The sequence below is a fragment of the Capricornis sumatraensis genome, chromosome 8 (assembly GCF_032405125.1).
Source record: "Capricornis sumatraensis isolate serow.1 chromosome 8, serow.2, whole genome shotgun sequence".
Taxonomy (NCBI): Eukaryota; Metazoa; Chordata; class Mammalia; order Artiodactyla; family Bovidae; genus Capricornis; species Capricornis sumatraensis.
In genome coordinates this window covers 90,724,513-90,740,385 of record NC_091076.1, presented here as the reverse complement: position 1 = coordinate 90,740,385, position 15,873 = coordinate 90,724,513, and the positions used below count along the sequence as shown (strand labels likewise).

The 15,873-nt window shown below is 59.5% G+C and overlaps 1 protein-coding gene across 2 annotated transcripts in view; it reads right to left on the bottom strand.

The window, feature by feature from the left end:
- Window positions 1–15,367, bottom strand: part of RARA (retinoic acid receptor alpha) — a 43,386-nt gene extending 28,019 nt beyond the window's left edge. Inside the window, exon 1 of one of the 2 annotated variants that reach the window (XM_068978684.1) lies at window positions 15,287–15,367. The gene's annotated coding sequence lies outside the window, so the exon portion shown is untranslated. Of the gene's footprint in view, window positions 1–6,456; window positions 6,627–15,286 lie in introns of those variants that run through there. The other variant, XM_068978683.1, reaches the window with a different exon arrangement.
- Window positions 15,368–15,873: the final 506 nt, after the last annotated feature.

The following is a 15,873-nucleotide window of genomic DNA, read 5'->3' as shown; positions in this document are numbered from 1 at the left end:
CGGGGACAGGTGGAGGGCATCTCTTCCCCGACCAGTCCTCAGAAGCCTAGGCCTGCCTTGCCAGAGCTAGGAATTGTCTGAAAACCTGCCCCAAGCGCTTGCAGGGCACATCACCGGAGACAGTCAGGGGAGACCTGAAGTCCAGCAGCTGGCCTCAGGATGCTACCACTGCGTCTCAAGATGCAGCACTTACTCCCAAAAAGTAGGTCTCATGTCTCCCCCACCTGTACCCCCCGGCCCAAGCTTCTGTCCCAGCCCCACTGGGCTGCCTGATGTCCACAGGCCATGCTCCCCATGTGACTGAATCCCAGGCAGAAGGCAATTGGATAACTCAAGCCCAGGACAGGCCAGGTCTGCAAGGAGGAAGTTGGGGGGGTGGTCTCTGCTGGTCAGGGCAGTGTCCCAACTCTTGCACCCCCAGGGACCGCACCCCAGAGGCCCAAGGGAGATGTGACCAGGGCCTCCAAAGTCCAGGGTGAATGGGGGACCCACTCAGAATCAGAGCTGAAGCCTCCCAGCCGATCTTCTCTCGGAGCAGAGAGCAGGTGAAAGGGCAGGGGGCAGCTCAGGCCTCAAGGAGAGGGACCAGCCCACGGGGAAGGAAGAAAACAGGAAGAGGAAGAGATGAGGCTGCTGAGGCCACAGCCAGACCACAGGAGTATGTGGACCACACAAAGGCAGCTCTGTCCGGGTGGAGGACCAAAGGGGCACAGACAAAAGGGGACCCCCCCCAGCTTGGAAACCACCGTCTTGTCTTCACAACCAACCTGGCATGGGGCTTTCCCCACCCCCACCTTGGCAGCTGCCCCCTCACCACTGTCTCCCCTCTCCGCAGGGCAGGAAGTACAACTATCACAATGCGGGGGGCGGGGGGAGATGGGGGTGAACACAGAGAGCAGAAGGTAGGGGGGTGTGTGTGTGTGTGTGTGTGTGTGTGTGTGTGTAGAAGGTAGGGGTGTGTGTGTGTGTGTGTGTGTGTGTGCGCGCGCGCGCGCGCGCGCAGGTATAGGTGTTGTGTAGGTGTAAGGCTACAGCAATCTACCCTGCTAACTCCTCAGCCCTGCCCCAGCCCTGGGAGTGCCAAATCTGAATCTGAGGGCAGACAGACTGTCAGCAGCACACAGTGCGCCGAGCCCCCTTCTCAGCATCCCTCCCTAGGGACCGCACTGCAGGGAAGCCTGGAACGCTCCCCCTCCTGCCTCAGGATATCCTTTTGGCTCTGACCGCAGACCAGGCCTGAGTCAGACTGTGCCCCGCCCCATACCCCTCTATCCAGCAACCCCCCAGGAACTTCCTACTCCACACTCGCCTACTCAGTTGGGGTTGGAACCGGGGGAATCTCTTCCCCGACTTTAGCCCCCGCGAACAGAGAAGCCCACCAGGGGGTGGGGCGGGTGGTCACAAAATCCCAGGACCTGCCCCTTCAGCTGAGGGCCCGTGGGATCAGGGAGAAGTGGAGGCAGGCTGTGTGCAGAGGTGAGAGGAGGCGCTGCAGAGCACCACCTCCCCACCCCCAAATCACACAGAACCGGGGATCCTGCCCAGGGCCCCTCCCTACTCCAGCCTGGACCCCAAGAAGCCGCAGGAACTCCTTGGGGAAAGTAGTTTCCATAAGAACAAAGGATGGGAGAAGGTTCCTAAGGGAAAGGGGATGCGAGCAGGCGTTCCTACAACGGGAGTCTTTCTAGGCCAACAGGACCCCCAGGTGGAAGTCTGCACAACTAGTCAGACTCACAGTCAGCCACAGCCAAGCGCAGCCAGACGTGGTCACAGTCTCCTCGACACTCGGTCTGACTGGGTGGCTGCGACTCCTTCCCACAGACAGAAGTCTGGGGGGCCATGGGGGATCTGGGGCATCGGAGACCACACACACTCAGCCTGAAACAGCCCCTTGGGCAGGCCCCCTCCAACCACCCCCCCAACTGTGGGCCTAGAGGGAGGGGCACTTTGCTCCCCACAAGAGCCAGGGTAGTGCCCAAGGCGGCCATCTCTATGGCAACCAACAACAAACATCCCGGGAACCACAGTGGGACAGGAAGTGGCAGTCACGTGACAGGAAGACTTTTTTTTTTTCAGTGGGGGGGTGATGAAGCTTGTTAGCAGCCCCCGCCCCGGGGGAATCAGCGGTCCCCTAAGTTTACCCCACTTGGAACTGGAGGGAAGGGGGGCAGCTGGGAAGGTGCACCCCCACACTGCAGTGGGCGCAGCTGGTCGCAGGGCCGACGGGCCCTCCCTCCCCGCCTGCCACTCATGGTTCTCCCCGCTGGGTCCCCCTCCCTTCCACTTCCTGCCGTGACTGGAGATCAGAGAACTCCCCACCACAGCTTCCCCTTCTCAAGTCTCGATTCCTGGGCTGAAGGTTTCACTGTGGGGCGCGGGACACAAGGAAGGAGGGCTGGGGACCTGCGGAAGGACCCGGGGGACAGAAGCTCCAGGGGAGGGGCTGGGAGGGAGCTACTCCAAGGGAGGTGTGTACACACAGGCACACCAAGAGTGGGTCACAGTGACATACCAGCGGGCGCAGTGACACAGACTGCCTGACCTCAGGCAGCTCTGGGTGGAGGGGAGCAGAACCACTGGATCTGGTGCACCCCACTCCACCCTGGTCCTGAGCCTCCAGGTTCATCTCAGGCGTCTACTGACCTCCAGGCAGGCGAGGTCCCAACGCTGCCCAGCCCACACCACCTCTCCCCTGCCTTCTGTGCTGAGGAATCCCCCTCCCAGCTCCAAGGTGCCCGCCCAGACGAGGGCACCTTGGCCGGAGGTGGGGGGAATGGAACCTCCCGCCACCCCCCTCCCCTTCTCTGCAGATGTCCCAGACTATATTTAGCCCAAACCGGGCGGCCAGCCAGACCCAGACTCCCCACTGGCCCGGAGCTGAGCTCCCAGTTTTTATGCAATTAAAACATTAACAGAGAACCACCCCCATCCACACACCCCACCACCAACAACCCCAGTCCAGCCAGAGCGGCAGAGCTCAGAAAACTTGAACATGGGCAGCCCAGCTCTGCAGCCAGGGATGGGGGTGGGGGTCATTGGGCAAATAGCAATAAATTCATCCCCTTGCCCATCTCCCAGGCCCTACCCCCACAGCCAGGACAGGCACATCATCCACGAGATCAGGTTGACACTTGGGAGGGGAGGGGAGGCTTTCCTGGTTCCGGGGCCGGAAGGGAAAAGCATACCCAGTGGGTGGGGGGTTGCCTGGCTGCAGAAATTCCACCTGTCATTTTGCAGCCCCCCTCCCCGGCCAGCTCCAGTTACAGGGCTGGGGGTTGGCAACAGGTGCTGGCCAGGCTGGCAGCAGACTAATCCCCATTCGCTCCCCAGGCTGACAGTGGTGCCTGGAGGTCCAGGCAGGGGCCCTGGCCGGCAGGATGCTGGGTAGAAGAAGGAGGCATTGCTGCCTGGGGCCGGGGGAGTGGGGAGCCCAGACCCCTCCTGTAAAACCTGGCCCCCTGGATTCTGTGTGCTGGAAGGTCTGGCGAAAGCAAGGAAACCTTAGTTCCACAGCACCTATTTCATTTCCCCAAGATGCCAGGCGGGCGGGCTAGAGTGTGGGAGGTCTGTCTGCCTGCCTCTTCCTCCTCCTCCTCTCCAAATTCCAGGAACAGGCAAGGGAGGCTCCAGTTGCGGAGAGAGAGAGCAAGCAGGCGGTCCCAGCTGAGAGGGAGGAGGGGCGGGGACTGGAGCGGGAGGCAAGATCCAGACGAAGCAACAGACACCCACACCCAAGCCAGACGGGACAGACACACCGACACTGACACATTCTCACACTCTGGGCCTACTCCTCGTGTGCCGCCCACCCTGCAGGGACACCCAGACTCCTGCAGCCAGTCCTGCCAATCTCCAGAACACTCCCTGGACACACACAGAGATCCAGGACTTCGCCCCCACCCCACATCCCCCCACAAACCCTGTGGGCTCCACACAGCAGCCAAAGGGTGGAGAGGGGAACAGAGGGAGGAAAGACAGCAGGCGTCAGAGAGGACGTGTAGCCAAAACCCTGGGAACTGGGGTATCAGTTGCCACACTCCTTTCCCAAAACCCAGTAAGTCAAGACAACCCTGGCCATCTTGCCAGGGGCCCTGCCAGCTTCCCACACTCCCCAAACCACCACCAGGAAGGGTGTGGGGTGCTGGGCGAGAGGAGATTTATTCATTGCATTGGTGGGGGGAGGATAGGATTACCTTCCCCAGATGCCCATCACCCCTGAACCCAGACTCTGGAAGCCAGAGTCCCAAACTCACCCACCCATACAGCCCAGTCAGGGTCCTGCCCTGTCCATACCACCCAGAAAAGAGGGAACAGGGCACTAAGGTTTTATCTGGGGGCAGGCCCCACTCTGTCACATAATTCTGAGGACCACCCACCTAAGACCCTCTAGTCTGATCAAGGAGTGAGGAGGGGGTTGGGGGGGGGGCTCCCTGAGGGCAGACAGAGCCAGGTTCCAGGACCAAATGATTTAGAGGAAAGGGAGCTAATTAACTGGGGTCAATACCCCCAAAACAGACCCCAAGGGGCACTCAGACGATGCCCTTTCCCCCCCAGTAGACAAGGTGGCAGGAACCACGTCATGGCACATGTGGGTGACTGTGCCCAGCGGGGGAGGCATGGGGGTGATCAGGATGGGGCTGCCCACAGCTAGCTTCCTGCCAGGCAGCCACATGGTTAGGAGTAGGAGGGGGACCAGGGAGGTTTCCCAGAGTGGTAGTAGGGACATTTAGGGTCAACCTGAAGGGCGGGGATTTGGGAGTTATAAGAGGAGGCAGCCAGGATCAAGTCGCTCCAAGCCCAGGGTCTTCTCAGAACTGCCCCTGCCTCTGCACTGCCCTTACCAGTCTGGCGAGGAAAGTCCTGAGGTGCCCACCTCATGTACACTCATTCACACACTCCAAATCCAAGATCCTCCACTCCCACGGACCTACCCAAGTCTGACACCAGTGACCCCTCTGTCTCAGAACCGACATGGCCCAGGCTCCAGGCAGAACTGACGTCCGAGCCCCTCCCAGTGCATCAACATCTTTCATAGTCACAAACTCCCTGACTCCACAACCACCACCCCCCGTCCACCCCCTCCAGCTCCAAAGATTATTTTATCCCCTCCCCCAGACTCATCTCCACCCCTCACAGGGGAAGCCCCAAGGCTCCAAGGCACCCCCACTGCAACCTGGGGCTTCCCCGGCCCAGCCTCCCCATCAAGCACAAGGCCCTAGAGGAGAGTTTGGGGCTTGAGCCCATTTCCTAGCAAGACCTGGCGACCTTACTGAACCACTTCCCCAGAGCAACCCTGCACCCAGGGAAGGGAATGAGAGACATTTCTGAATCTCCTAACTAGGAAACTGGAGGAGGGATGGCAGTCAGGAGCAGAAGTGAGGATTGGGGGTAAGCCCGCAGTGGGTGGAGGGGTGGGGGAGTCTCCATCTGAGAGTATACACACACATACATGTGCACACATCTCCCAAGTAGAAGGCAATCTGGTTACAGAAGAGGGAGCTGGCATCAGGTGGGGGCCAAGGGTACCCCCTCCATACCAACACAAGGGCAACGTATCCAAGGCAGGATGAATGGTAGCGACGTGACTCCAAGACTGGGGGGCTTTTCTTATCTGACTTTCACATGAGTTAGTCCCCATCCCCAGCCTGGCACAATGGAGGCCTGGCCCCCTTCTCAGGGAGCAGCCTGAAAATAAGGCAATGCCCAGAGAGGAGAAGGGGCACTGCCAACAAGACTTTCCAGCGCCCCCCTTCCACATACACATCTGGCTCGCAGCTTCCTCGCTTTCTGGGTGGCACCAGGTCCCAGACACCCTTGGCAGAGCAAAGACGACCAATCTGTGCCTTCCTCCCTATGCCCCCAAATGCTTCCACAACCCCACAGTGCCACCAGATTCAGAGACATCCCTCCCCTGGCTGCACTGGCCCCTGTCCCCAGTTCTGACGGCTCCCCGCACTCCACGGGGGACACCAGCTGAATGGGCCCCGCCCATCAACCGGCTGCCTCTGGTGGGGGTGGGCCCCAGGGCTGATTCTCCCCAAACCACAGGGCGGCTCAGATAACAGGAGAAAAAGGAGGGGGCTAGTCCGTTGGGCATCCGATCTCTCCCCAAACAGGTTTCAAAGTCTTTTTGTTTTACTTGTTTGTGAAAAGAAGCGCGAGAGAGGGCAGGAGTTCCCAGCGTGGATTCTGCCACAGCTCGGCTGCCGGAGACACGCGCGGCAGACGGCCCCAGACATCTCCCGGCTGCGCGCGAAGACACCGGAGCAGACAGACACACAGACGGGGCTCCCCCACCCTGAGCACGGCGGCCGGTTGGGAAGCCCAGGAAACCCCAGGTTCCCGTCGGAACCCGCCCGGCACCGGGTCCCCGCCAGCGGGTTCTATCAGGAACAGGCCAAGGGGCCCCAATGCCTGCGCGAGCCGGAGGCTCTCCAAAATCCCCAGGGGAGAGGTTACCTCGCAGTAGGGGGAAGCAGTCCGGCCAGGTCACCCGCGGGCACAGCGTATGCCCTGACCCTGAGCCTTGGAGCCGCTCGGCGTCAAGAGTTGCGGGGTCCAGGGAGAGGAGCGGTTTGGGGGGCCGTGGTTCAGGGGCGCGGGGCTAAAGGAGCGGCCATGGCGAGTCACGTGCGGAGGCTGAAACTTTACCCGGAGCCCCAGACTGGGGGGGCGGAGGGTACCGAGCTGCGGGGAGGCCCTCACCCTCGGGCCCGCCCCCGTCCGCCCACCGACCAATCACTAGCCAGGGGCGGGCACACAAGATCACGCCCCCTCCCCTCCTTAATAGACCCAGGGAAAGGGCGAGTCTTAAAGGAGCCGCGCCTAGCTGAAAGCTCGACCGTGGGAATCTGGGAGAATCCCTCCCTCGGCCCCAAAAGAAGAGATTGAGAGCGAGAAGGGGAGTTCTGCGCAAAGAATGGAATGAGGATTCAGTAGAGAAAGGACTGCCATGTGCGGTATCACACTCCCTTCCCCCCAACCACACACACCCACACTCAGGGGCGAGGAACACGAGCACACACCCTTCACACCTAAACCTGGGTTAGCCGGGCGGCGACGTAAATTGGAAACAAATACAGAGATTCTGGCCCTAGTGGTCAAGGCTCTGACCCCTTTCATTATAATCTTTCTCCTGGAGCCCCCTGAAAATGGGAGCTGTGTGATCTTGAGCGAGTCGCTTCCTTTCTCTAAATCTCAATTTTCTCACTGGCAAAAAAGGAGTGCAAAGGCATGTAGACCACCTCCAAGCACGGTCCCCTCCTCTTCCCCTAAACACCTTTCCAGCTTGGGTGGATCGGAGCAACTCTGGCCCAACCCAACCTTTCAGCAACCCCCAGAACCCTTCCCCCCAAAGAACAGCGATTCTTAGGGGTATTCCAAGAGCCGAGCTGGGGGCGCCCAGGAGCACCCACAATCTCACACTCAAGCTTCTCTCTCCTGGTCCAGGCTGCAGGAGACAGGAAAGCTCGCATTCTTGGGGCAGAATCTGAGTCACTCTCCCTCTGCGGAGACCCCAGTCTTAGCCTGCTGCTCCGTTTGAGAGGACCATCTGCCCACCTCTAGCCGTCTAAGGCGGGAAGGAGGGGCGGGGGGCGGACAGAAAGAGGAATCAATAAGTGAACACCTCCCTCCAGGTCCTCGGTCAGAGAAGTGGCCACAAGTGCCCCCACAGGACTTCCCACTGTAAGGGGAAGTGCCCACTCCCAGGCCTTCTGTGAGGAGACAGCATGACCCGGCTGGCAGAGCTCTCAAACCCACCGCCCCGACAGTCCCCGCTTTTTAGACAAGGAACCCCAGTCTGCGAGTGGACACTGGATTTAACCCCCGATCGCCCGGCACAGGTAGCACAGCCGGGTCTAGGACCAAGGGATCTCATTGTCTCTCTCCAGCTTGGGGCCCCCCGCCTGTTTGAGGTAGGACAAGCAGGGTCAGCAAGACACTGTGCCCTGAGGTCCGGCGGCGCAGGGAAAGAGCGTCCGGGTGACGCTTCCCCAGGCCCCTTCCCGCCCTCTGGGCCGGGCTGTCTCCCGCTCCCGTCTGGATTTCCGTCCGCCGGTGCGAACCAGCCCCTCCCGCCCTGTCCCGGCCAGATCCATCCGCAAACATGCGCTCAGCGGGCAGGAATGCGCCAATGGCTCCCAGATGTGCACGCCGACGCTTAACCCTTTCTCCCCCAACCCCACCCCCCCCAAAAAAGGCCTTCTAGCTAGAGTCCAGCCAGCAGCAGGGGGCGCCGCTCAGGGAGGGGACTCAGTGCCAGCCGCCCCCCAGCTCGCACCGTCTCCTCCTAGATTCCGCCAGTCTAGATTCTGCCAGGCTTCCTTCCCGCGGAGGCCAGAGGGGAAAGATCGTGGACACTAAAATGCATCGGCATACTGCCTCCCGCGAAAGGGGGCCTTCACGCACACCTGCCAGCACATGGGGTCAGGTTCACTCGCGCACATGGGGACGCAGGTGTGCAAATGCACACGCACGTGCACATTAGCACACACACGTGTGCACACATATGTATACACACAGAACTAGCACATACAAGGCAGGCATTTGTGCACCCACAAGGTCATGACGCAGAGGGGAGGCACACTCCTGAAAAGACAGAGCGGGAGACCCACATGCAGATGAGGGCAGAAATTCATACACCCACAAACCTGCTCCCCACAGAGGGCAGACACGCACAGAAAATTGACATCCATGTGTACAAGCACACAGCCGCACACTTTAGGGCACTACCTCACTGCTGAGTTGAACTCCAGCTCTGCAGGACCCACTCCAGGGTCCCCACCCGGGCCCTCCAGAGACTCTCAAGCAAGAAGGAGAAGCGCTCCGGGGCCAAAGGAGGGAGACAAGCCACAGTCTCAGGGACTCCTCACTCTTTGAAAAAGACGCCCCTTCTTGGGGCCTAGCCTTCCCCTCTGGCAGGCAGAGGAGATAGGCTGAGGGAGGAGCCTGAGCTGCTGATTTCCCAAGACAGGCATCCCTCTCCCAACTAGAGGAAATCTGAGAAAACCCAGATAGGTGTGGGGCCAGTGACAGCCTCAGTCAAACAAAGGAGATACAAAATAGCTGTGAAACACCCTGGGAGAGCCTACACTTCCAGCAAAACAAGGCCTCCCTTTCTCTGCCTGTGGGGAACTCTTGAAGAACAGCATCACTGGCAACCTGAACAGAGGATGAGAAATACTGCCCCCGCAAGACCGCCTGGATGCAGGTGGGGTGGAGATGTCTGCTGGAACCTGAACTGACCCCACCAGACTCCTCTACCCCTCGCTAGCTGCTCAGCTTATCCCCCGCAAACCCCCTCATGGCCCCACCCACCTCGCTTTCACAGTCCTGGAGAGTCACCCAGGGCAAGGCTCCTGCTTGCATGGTACAGAGGAGGAAACTGAGGCTCAGAAAGGGAATGGCCCTGCTCAAGGTCATACAGCTTGTTAGTGGCAGAGCTAAGAGCTGAGACAAACTCACAACCCCTCCTCAACCCCCCATTTATCCTGAATATATTTCCATGCAGCACCCTGCTCCCTCTTCCTTCACCCCCCAACAGAGCACAGGCCAGAAACACCAGCCTTGCCTGGCTCTGCAGATTTGTGGGTGGGCCCAGGACATGCCAGAGAGAAATCAGAGAAGATGCTGGGGGCTACATACATAGACCCCCAACCTCACCCCCAAGCCCAGTGCCCACCTGCCCAGCAGGCATAGCCAGTGACTCAGCTGCATCCGGGGGAGATGCCAGGACAGTGACTCACCTACCGAGAAGAGCTGAGCCTGGCACCTTGCCAGCCCCAGGACAGAAGTGACTTAGTCACCGAGACAGTGATACCCAGCAGGCACAGCCCAGGGATTGGGGACAGGGGCAGGCCATGTCCTCCATGGTTATCTGCATCCCTGATAAAGAACAGGCATCCTGGGGCAAGCCATGGCGCTACCCACCCCTGAACTCTTACTACTGCCCACACCCACCATGACAGGCTCTGCTTCCGTGCAGACAAGTTTTCTGAGACCCCTGGGCTGCCCTGCCCCTCCCCTGAATGAAGCCTGCCCCTTGCCCATCACTCAACACCCACTCTCCCCTCAGCCCCACCTCCTCCTGCCACCCAAGTTGTACCCAGGCTGTGAGTCTCCTTTAACATGTCTTGGCAGCACCTCCTGCCCCCACAGCCCCTCTTCCCCCTGCCATACACACATCCACTCATACACACTTCTGCCAGCCCTGCTTCTGCCAGCAGCTGCTGAAGTTGTTCAGCGGGAGGGGAATCGGGGTGCAGGGATTGAGTTACCAGAGGCTGATGGGGTGGGCTGTCACCCAATCCCTTCCCCAGCTCATCCTCCCCCCTGGATACAGCCTCCCTCACCCACCTGCTCCCCTCCCACCTCTGGCTGGCAGCCTACTGCCCTTTAAGCCCCTCCACCCCCACTCCACCCAAGCTAGAAAATAAATGTTCAAGGGTATTTGTCATGCGAAGACCAGCCCAAGATATTGAGAGAGAGAGAGAACAAGAGAGAAGACAGAGACAGACAGACAGAATCATTCCTGTGCCCAGGCTACAGGCACTAGGTGTGTGGATCTCTGTGTATGTTGAGCCAGAAAGGGACTGAGTAACTCCCCAAGTCTTGGGAGAGTTGATGGGGCCCAAAGGGAGCCGACAGGCTGAACAACCTCAATCCATTTGCACTATTGATTTCTCATACACTGCAGCCGGCCTGATGAGGGGGGATGATAAATCAGCCCCCCAGAGACATAGAAACTGAGTGGAGAGAGGGGGAGGGGCCCCTGCACCACAGTTGGTGGCCCACTGAGACCTGCTTGGGGGGAGGAGGCGGGCTGGGCGGCCGAGTGGCAGGAGGCAGGGTGGGGAGTGGGTGTTGGATTAAAGCCTGTCTAGGACACCTCCTTCCAGCTGGATCTGAAGCTGATTGGAAGAAAGAAGGTGGTGGACAGAAGCACTTTTAGCTCCCAAAGCAGGGCTCTGAACAACCCCAGAGGGTGTTCTTCACCCACTGGTCTATGGAATGGCGCCCCCTGCAGCTATGCAACATGCTGGCCCCTGGGATGAGGCTCCTCTGAGGGACCATTTCTCCTCTGAACTTTATCCCCCACCTCTGGGCCTCAGAGGGCTCACTTCTGACTGTGATCAGAAGCCAGTGGCAATCTCCCTGCTCCCACCCCCTTCCTTTGTTGGGTGGATTGGCAAACAACCATTGTGACCTAGGCGTGGCAGGACAGGGGCTCACAAAGGGCTCTGTATCCTAGTCCTTGGTCGGTCCCTAACTCCTCCTGGGACTGTGGGCACAATCCCCCACCCTCGCTGGGTCCCTAAAATGGGGTTAGGCCGGATGCCCCTTTTCGAAGGTGTCTCCAAGCTCTTGGCTAGCCAGCCCGTGAGACTGCTGGAACTCGCCCAGCACCTCGATTCACACCAGTGGCCACAGGCCACCTAAACAAACCCCAACCCTGACCTCCTTCCAGCCTGGACACAGACTCTCTCCACACACAGCGGAGACTTATAAACAAACCAAGCTGGGGTTTACCGAAGACCCTGCATAAACAAGCAGAGAGGGAAAGAGACCAGGAGCCTGGCCAGGCCCTACTTGCTGGCAGACAGACAGACAGACGAGGTAGCACAGCCCAGTGGGGGGAGGGACTGTGACAAGAGAAAAACAAAGGGTGCAAGGGGCCTGGATTGGGGTTCCAAAGCAGCCAATGATGGGGTGAATGTCCAAGGGCAAATCAGATCCCCTCTTTCCCGCTCTGTAGGTCAAAGGGATGGGCCAGGTGCCTCCAAAGCCCCTTCTGGTTCTACTGGGATAGAGAGAGCCCTGGGGGTCCCCAAGACTCCCGGCCCAGTCCAGCGCATCCTCTGGTCAGGACCCTCTTCTCAAGGCCCTACCTCTGTCTGCCACGCCTCCTCCTTGCTCTGTCTACTGCCCCCCTGGCCCTTCCTCACTCCTCCACCCGCCGGCTTGCCCTCACCTTGGCCAGCCCCTCTGCCTGCCCCGTGCTTTTCTGCACGTCCCTCCTGCCAGGGGACAGACCAACTAAAAATAGTCCCTGCAGCCTTTCTCGCCCACAGCTGCCCAAAGAGCAGGAAATGAGGGGGGCAGGGAGGCCCATGTCCTGCTCTCCCCCACAAACTCCCAGCCCCAAATCAGGTCCAGCCCTCCAGCCTGGGACGAGTGCCAACTTGGCCATCTCGGGGGCACCCCACACCCCTTCCCTAGGGGGAGGCCTGCCCATAAGTGCCTACAATCTGAGAGCTGTCCTCACCCCACGGGAGGGGGAGAGGAGGCCAGCGGTCTGGAGGGAAACCTTCCCAATTTCTGACAAATCAGTGCCAACCACACTGTGGGCACCGAGAGGGCAGGGCCTGGCTCCACGGACTGGTCTTTTGAGGGCAGAGGGAATTGGTGTGGGGAACTCTGTGCTGGTTCTCTTCATCCTGGCCCAGCTGGAAGGAAGACAAAATAGTGCCCCAGCCTCAATTATGCTAATCCCCCATTCCCCTAAACGTGTGGGTGCAGACAGAGGGGTTTCGGTAGCCACCCCCAGATGCCATGGGGAAAAAAGAGGAGAGGTCTTGGCTCCCACACATAAAGATGGAAGCCTGGAGGCAAGAACAGGTCATGCCTGCCAGGCTGGGCATATGCTGCCCCCAAGCTGAGTCAGAGGCTGGGAGGGAGGAGCCAGACGCTGGGTGCCAGGGGCTACAGAGCCTCCACCCCTATCCTACCTGGGACTCCTGACACCTCCAAGCCCTGGGAGAAGGCCCTCCCTGCGCAGGAGGAAGGAAACCAGCTTAGCGACTCTCTGGAGGCCTGCAGGGCAGCTCTGCACCAGGAGGCAGGCGGGAAACCCAGGAGTCTTGGCTCCTGGCCCAGGGAGGGAGTGAGAGAAATACCTCGGAGGGGAGGAAACAGCTTGGAGAGAGGCAGACACAAGTGCCCCCAGCAGCTCCCAGAGGCGACCCTCCAGGAGGAACTGGCCAGAGGGGCTGCAGGGGGAAAGTGAACACATTTCTGAACAAGAAGGGAGAAGAAGGCAGAGCCCTAGGGATGCAGGAAGCAGGGCAGGCCAGCCAGGCTCTCACCTGCTCTCCTCTCCTCCCATCAGAGCCTGTCAGAGTCCGAAGTGCTTATTAAGGGCACTAAATATCAGGGAGGTCCTAGGGGCCTACGTGTGTTCCCCCCTCCCCTTATCTCCAGACCTCAGCCTGTTCGTTCCTGAGCTTCCCCTGGCACCCCTCCCCTGGGGCCCAGCCAAGTCAGGAGTCAGCAGGCCCAAGGTGGTGCCTGGGAGGCCTGGGCAGTGCCAGGGGCAGCCCTCATACCATCCTCCCACTGGCTTCCCTCCCGCCTGCTCTCGGCCGCCACACATATCTCAGCTGTCGAATCCGATTAGGGCTCTTGCCCAGTGAGCCGGACAAGGAGGCCACTGGGCAGGGGAGAGACAGGGACAAGGACGCTGAGCAGGAATGGCAGGAGGAAGGTGGAGACGGGGCTCAGGGGAGAAGGTGTGGAGCCCCAGAGGACCAGAGAGCTGATAGCCAGCTATGACCCGCATTAGGGGAACTCTGCAGCCCCTAGGGCAACAACCTGGTTCCTCCATCCCAGAGATGGGCAAGGATGGGGGAAGGAAACCGAAGGCAGAGAGATGACCTAGATTAGAAAAAGAATCCCATGCTGGAGCACTATCCCCGCCCCCCCACCCCGCCACACCCCCACCCACTACCATTTGTACTGGGCTGTAGGATACATCGTCTTATGAGGTCTTTATGGCTGCATCCCTATCAGGCAAGCTGGGCTTGTTACTAATAGCCATTTTTATAAATTAAGAAACTAGAGGCTTAGAGACCTGCATAAATGCACGTAGTTAAATAAGCGAGCTGAGTCTCAAATTCAGGCCTGATTCTCAGTCCACTGCTCACAAGCAGAATTTACTTTCCTTCCTTGGCCAAGAGCAAAACTGAGTCTGAAGTCACTCCATTATCCACATTTTCCTCCAAAACCACCCCTTAGGGGATCTGGGGGATCATGGAGGAATGCAGAACATACCCTACACCTAGATAGAGTGACCAGATAGGGGTGCGCCACCCACCCACCACACAGAGAGCTAGAGGGGTTCCCTCAAAGTGTGACCTGTCCCTTCCATGGCTCCCCAGCCCAGTCTGCTACACCCAGAGGCAATACACACACTTACACACACGGTTACTCAGACAAGTCATACACCCCTCTTGCCGACCCACCAAACCAGAATGGGATGCCCAAGATCTTCAGAGAACAAGGCCTGTCAGCCCCCCAGGAGAGGGACAAACAAGTCACCGCAAACACCAGGTATCATCCACCCCTCTCCCAGAGAGCCTGCAGGAGGGCAGAAGCTTCAGGGCAACACCAGGAGCTCGAGCTCTGAAAGCCAAGGAGCCCAGGGAGCTGGCATGGCTGGGTGGCCTCCCTGATTTGGTCCACACCCCCTTCCCCAGCCATCTGGGCTGATTCTATTCTGGCCTGGGCCGCACTCTGGGATCTCTCCCCTTCCATGCATATAGCCACCTCTATCCCAAGCTTATAGATCTTACAACCATATGGTCTACACACACACACACACACACACACACACACACGGAGTGGGTGTGGGGGGGGCCACTTTTCCATAGGTGTTGAGGTGTTGGCAAGGATGGGAAGGGCTCTAACCTGAAAGAACTTCCCCCCACCCCAGGGAAAGGTCACCCCCACACCCCCAAAAAAGCTCACAATCTCCACCACCCTCCCACACAGCCTTTGGCCACTCCAACGTGCCAGGAGCCTGGAAGGGGGGACTGGTTCTACAAGGAGAGTAGGGAGTGGGGGGCAAAGTCCTGGGCTCTCAGGGGCGGGGAGGGAGGGCATAGAGGAAGCAAGAGAGAAATCCCCAGGGAGTCTTGGCTTCCCCAGCGGTCTCCCGGTCCCGCTCCCGGTCACCTTAGCGTGCCAGTTCTCCCCTCGAGGTGAGGTGGGGGAAGGGGGATTAGAAAACCCTGCAAAGGAGGGTGCGGGGTCTGGCGCCCGGGCAGACCTTACCCCCACTTCCCATTCTTAGCCGGAGAACGGGAATGCCTGAGGGGCGTGCAGCAAGGGCGCCGGAGGGCGCAGGGGCTCCAAGCTCCCCGGCCCCCACCTCCCTGGACTACAGCGAGCCGTGGGGGAGGAGAGATGGGGAAAGCCTGAACTGCCGAGAGGGAAACGGTCAGAGGCGAAGCGGAGAGGCCGGGCGGAAGGCGGCCGAGGCAGAATTGGGAAGGGGTGTTCGAGGTCCTACCTGCTCAGGTACGTGCCGGCGGGGGGCGATGGGGTTCCCAGGAGAACCGGGGAAGCCCTCTCAGCTCGATTCAGGATTCCCCCCTGCTTCTGGGTTAGGCTGCTGCAAGAGGCACAGGTTCCCGTTGGGTCCTAAAGCCCACTCTCCAAACTCTCCCCGCCCTCTTCCACCAGCCGTGACTGGGTCAGCGGGTGCAGAGCTGAATCGATGGGGAAGAAAGAACTCACTGGTGAAAGACGAGGTCCGAGTCATGGGCTGGGGACAGCCACAGTCCCCGGTGTCAAATACACAGCACATGGGAGATTTTAGTTGAGGATATTATGGGACAGAATTAAAGAAAACATTGCCTCTGCCTGGCCTGAACGGATGGATTTGAGCTTTGGGACTGAAGGTGGGGTTATGATGGCTTTTCTCACCACTCCCAACTAGCCTGGGATCTGGGGAAGGGGGGTGGTCACTTTGGACAGGAGCTCACTTCTACTGTCCCCCTCCTAGACAGAGCACAGTCTCCCCTAAATTATCCCTAAATGCCTAGAAGGAGGAGGTCATGCCAAGGGGAAAGAAGACACTGATTTCTAGCAAGTGGA